The sequence below is a fragment of the Panthera uncia genome, chromosome F2, assembly GCF_023721935.1.
Source record: "Panthera uncia isolate 11264 chromosome F2, Puncia_PCG_1.0, whole genome shotgun sequence".
Classification (NCBI taxonomy): domain Eukaryota; kingdom Metazoa; phylum Chordata; class Mammalia; order Carnivora; family Felidae; genus Panthera; species Panthera uncia.
The window spans coordinates 27,845,779-27,851,461 of NC_064812.1; the positions used below are offsets into that span (position 1 = coordinate 27,845,779).

General features: G+C 34.9%; 1 non-coding gene across 1 annotated transcript; it reads left to right on the forward strand.

Annotated features, from left to right (window-relative positions):
- Nucleotides 1-5,216: 5,216 nt before the first annotated feature.
- On the forward strand, nt 5,217-5,323 carry LOC125925020 (U6 spliceosomal RNA). The gene has a single exon (XR_007458674.1). It is a non-coding gene; the product is annotated as a U6 spliceosomal RNA (small nuclear RNA).
- Nucleotides 5,324-5,683: the final 360 nt, after the last annotated feature.

Below are 5,683 nucleotides of genomic sequence, written 5' to 3' on the forward strand. Positions count from 1 at the left end.
ATGACCACAAGGCAATTTGAGAAGTCAGATCCATGTATAAAGAAGAGCTCTAAGTTGGTGTATTAAGGAAAAGGGATGATAGTTATCCAGCTGCAGGCTAGTGAGTGTGTTTCCCTCATTTCCTACATGCAAATGTTAATGAAAGGATTAAGATTTTTCTAAAACTCAAGACACAGATTCTATGTTTTTATACTTTTATATACATGAATGCATTAAAAAGTATTTTTTTAACTACAGAATTACATCATCTGCAAACTTATATATATATTCTCAGGGAAATTCTTGAAATACCATGTTTCCCAAATTTTAGCTGATAAACCATATTAAGGATCGGGAATATTTTCATCAATTTTTATGCAGTGAAATTCTTCAAGACTACCAGTCTTACTGGAATCATAGAGTAAGTTCCTATGGGATTTCTAGATTTATACTTCTCTTTAAGTCGTGTATTATTTTTTAGAAATGTACTGCACTCAGCATACTTGAAAATGCATGAGAAGGATGACAAAAGAAGCATAATATATATTTCCATAGTTCATGGATGATATCATTGCAATTTATCTGGAGGAAAGGATCTCTTCCCCTTCTTTCCTCTATAAGGGACTTATACGTTTGTTTGTTTTTTTGACATTGTGCAGGTATCCAGCCACCCAGGAAATTAGTCTCAGTAGGTAGAGAACAATAGTAATAACTTGTGATTTTTCAGATGAGGATACAGTACTTAGACACATGATTGGGAGAAAGAAAATGGAAATTCTCTGCAAGATACCTACACTGTGGGAAGGGGCTTAGCAAAGGGAAAGGAGAGGCTCTAGCAACCTGACAGGGACCCAAGTCTGAAGAGAAAAAATAGGCAGTGAGAAGTCACCTTCCCTGGGAAATGCTGATGCATTTTTAGGAAGAGTGATGTCTGCCACTGGATTTACAGCTATTTTCAGCTCTCTGTAGTAATTGCATTCTGCTACTCCCTAACCTTTAGAAAGGTCTTCTATGTGAGACTGCCTGGTGTTAAGGTAAATTACAGGAAATGAAAGAACAGTGACGAAATCCAGCAAAAGACAACACTTACATCAGCAGGTTAAAGTGGGAAAGCAAACAATTGTATTGGCTGACTCAGCAATCAATATGGTAGAATCCATTTGTCCCTCACTTAATAGAAGATGTGACCATTGGGGTAGAGGGCAGATATTGAGATGCTACATAAAATCTGTAGAAAATACTAATGCTGCCTGATTTGCCTCCTTGCCAGAGGAATTTGATACGTGATTGAAAGAGCAAAACAGAGACTTATGGCTTCATTCGTTTGCATATTCCTGATGTCCTCCAATTTTGAAAAGTACCAAAAACCCATGAAAAATGCCTAAATTAATCACTCCTTTGCAAATCACAGTAAAAAATGAATATACTTACAAAGTACCAAAGAGATAAAAAAGCAGTAAGTGAGAAGATTTAAGTGGTATCAGCTTTCAAGAAGAGAAATGTTTATAGAAAGTGAATGGCTGAGAAGAATTTGCTTTCTGAGCAAGAACAATGTGTTCCAAGGCTGGGAAAGACATAGGAGAGGCTTGATTTGGAGCCTTTTATGGCTACTGTTAATGCTATTAATCGATGTTTCCTAACAATTTAACTGGCTTCTAAGAAAAATCCAATATGTAACAGTAAACAAAGACAGAAACTTATTTTCTGGTATAAACATTTAAGTTATTTTGAGGCAGGAAAGACTTTGAGATGCATCACAACATTCCTGAAAGTTTTCAGTATTAAAAACAGTTCAGTCAAGATTCTGTTCATTCTTTCACTTGATTTTTACTTAATACATTCTATGTGCCAGCCACTGGGTACATGTGACAGATTTCACTCTTGCTGTTACGGGGTTTATTTATATTCTGAAGGAGCAGAAAAACAGTAAGAATGCCTAGTGCTCTATGTTCTAGCTACTATGGCTGAATAAACAATTATGCCAAAACTGAGTGGCTTAACACAATAGCAAACTTTTATTTTGTGCCTCAACCTGACATCTGCTCAGGACCGAGGTGGTACAGAGGTTATGAGTTGAAATCATCTGAAGGCTAACGTGTCTAATGTTTGAAGCGGGTTGTCAAATGAGACTTCTCTGGAACTGTTGGCTGGAAAAATTATGTGTGGCTTCCCAGTATGTCCTGGGCTTCCTCAGATCATGGGGTATGGGTTCAACCCCAGAAGTGAGAGAGAGTAAAAGAGAGAGAAAAAAACTTCTATATGGCCCTTTTGGACTTAGTCTTGGAGGTCACACGGCATTATCCCTTTCAGCACATTCTATTCATTGGAAGAGTTAAAATGTCCAGCCATAGTCAGGAATAGGGAAAATAGACACTACCGCTTGATGAGAAATTACAAGGTTCTAAAGAGAATTTATGAATTAAAATATTATTGGAGTCATTTTTGGAAAATACATTCTGCTACATTGTGTTATTTAACTTTTTAGTCTAATAAATAAAAACTTGAATGTTGTATTAATGAAAAAATATTCATTTAAAATCTTTCACTGAACTTGTGTCTCTTTGGAGATATTGCTAGTATTAATATTGCTATTATCATTATTACTAACATTATTGACTTGTGAACTTCCAAATTCCATTGGCCTTTAACTTTTTCTTAGCAAAAGTTGATGTTGTAAAAAGTCTACTGAAGGGGACTACATTAAACTTTTTGGTTTGGGATAGTTTGTAATATTCATTTGAAATCTCATGGTTCCCGAGACCAAGCCCCACATCAGGCTCTGCACTAACAGCATGGAGCCTATTCGGGATTCTCTCTCTCTCCCCCTCTCTCTCTTCTGCCCCTCCCCTACTAGTACTCTCTGTCTCTCCCAGAATAAATAAATGAACATTTTTAAAAAAGAAAAGAAAGCCAAAAATAGACTGTCTCCACTATCCCCAGGGAATCCCCATGAGAATTACCATTTTACTTTATCTTATGATAATTTAACATAAATAATTTGTTTACTTTATGTAATGTAAATAAGGCGTTATCATAAATAAACATTCTATGCCACATAACATTGTTCAAAGATGTTAATGGGTTATGTTCTATGGTAGAAATTGTTTCTCCTTAAAAAAATATTGAAGATAGTGCCAGGTGAAGGACACAATGAAAAAAATAATTGTAGAAAAATATCAAAAAAAGGTATTATAAAAATGCAAGGAATAGGTCACCTTTGTCCAGATTAAAGGTAAGAGTATATTAAAGTGGAAAGGGTCATTGATGAAATGATTACACTAGTCAAAATGACATCATCATTTTTTTAAAGGTTAGTAAGCAAAGTACTATGTCTGCTCTTTAAAAATGTCAAAGAAAATGCTACTTTTCCAAAGTGTGAAGTTATGCTAATTTAAACACTACAAGCACAAGTGATACAAAGGAAACTAGTTTAATACACACTATTAGTCAGAAATTATATATTCTTACAATGTTAGTGAAATGTCAGAGAAAGTTTGATGAAGATGAAAAATCCATATTTTTTATTCTTAGATACATTAACCATAACCTAAGGACACTAAAGGAGAAAGAATAATAAAAGACTTAGAAATTCAAGTAAGGAGAAAAGAAAATCTTCCTTAAACTGAAATAATAGAACTAAATGAACACTTAATTCTACAGAACATAACCTGATATACTGGATTAAGAATAGTCAACTAGGGTTCTACTAATTAGATATCACTTACCTATTTCCTGTCACTTCCATTTCTTCATTGTAACAATAATGTTTGTCGTTATTGGCAGGGCTATTGTGAATACATATTAGATTGTTCCCAATACTTTTACATTAATATTGAGGCCGTTTCCAACCCTTATAGATATCCTTATGCTTAATCTTTTATATATGTGCTAATTTTTAGTAATATCAATTCTTAAAGGTAGAATTGGCACATCAATGGATATGTCTATTTTTAATTTTAAAAGATATTCAACATATAGTTTATATTCTATGATATTATCAGATAGCTGTTCATGTTCTAATAAAATCAGTCAAGAGAACTCCATATTTCCAAATTTTTATGTTGTACACCAAAAAAATGTGGATTTGTTTAATATCCCTGAAGCCCTGATAACTGGAAGAGACCTAGTATATTCATACTTCAGCTCAGTAAGGGGATGACACCAAGCAGAGGGGAATTAGGCAACCAAGAGATTAAAAGTGTTGATCAAACCCATATGCATTGAGTGCATGTTCTTTTTACATGACATACTCTTTAAAATTTGAAAAGGCCTTTGTGAAAATGATATAAATAATTTATTATACAGTATAGTTCAATATATAGTACTTGATTCTCATTTCTTAGGCAATTTGAATAAATGCATGAACTACCATCAAGCAGAGATCTGAAGTGATTTTTAGCATCAAAAATGCATCATAGGTTGGGGCACCTGGATGGCTTAGTCGGTTGAGTGTCAGACTTTGGCTCAAGTCATGATGTCCTGGTTCATGAGTTTGAGCCCCATGTGGGGCTTTCTGCTGTCAGCCTGTCAGCACAAAACCCTTTTTGGGTCCTCTGTCCCCCCCCCCCCCCCCCCCCCCCCTTGCACTCTCCCAAAAATAAATAAATATTAAAAAATTACATCATAGACTTCTGGTTTCCAGTCTGGCAGGTAAATAGTTTAGAAATCATCACTCTTCCTCACAAGAAGAAAAAAGTTGAACAAATTGAAAAGCAATGATTCTTAGATCCACCAAAGAACTGTTTTCACAGGGAAAACTGCTGCTCTGAAAAAAAAAGAGATAGGCCAATACAGAAAGTTTATTCACCAGAACTAAACTTAGTTAGATTTTGCGGAAGAACAAAAGAAGAAATATATCATTGAATGAATTGTTCTTTTTTCTATTTTTCTAAAGGAAAACCAAATAAGCAAACAAGTACACAACTACTACTCTCTAGAGACAGGGCCAGGTAGAAGGGAGGTTTGGAAAAGAAAAAAAGAAAGCATTGGGTACCCAGAACCTTCTTCACAATTTTCCATGTCACTGACTGTGGGAGGGTCCTGGAAACATGAAAGAAAGAATTTATTGTAGCTAAAATAGATGTTGTTAAAGAAAAATCCATGTCCAGGTGTCGGATTGTCCAATATTTGCCACATCAAATTTTTTCAATTTCTTACAACTGACAGGGTGCCTTTTGCTCCAAACTTACATTTTTGCCTGAAACATAAGATTAGTGATTTTAAAAGTAAACACTCTACTGCTCGCTTCAGCAGCACCTATACTAAAATCTGAACCATACAGAGAAGATTAGCATGGGCCCTGCTGAAGGATGATGGACAAATTTGTAAAAGTAAACTTTATATTGTTCTTTCCTTTTAGTTTCCATTTGAAGTATCAGTTTCGATATTAGCTAATACATTTTGGCTCTCAGATGACTATCGTAGGTGGACATACATGGATGAGGTTTACTCGGTTTAAAAAAATAAAAATACAACCTCGGATGAGGTTGACACACAGGAAATTGCAAAGCATTCTCCATGAAATCAGTGTTTATAAAGTATTCAGGGACATTCTTTAAATGGTTTCTTACACCTGTGGCTATAACATCTTCTGGTCAGTGAAAAGTAAACCATGAAAGAGGGAAAGATAAAACAAGGCAGTTTCCTTTGGTGGCAGCTGCTATTCTATGCCCAGGATGTGTCATCTTTACTGACACTTAAAAAG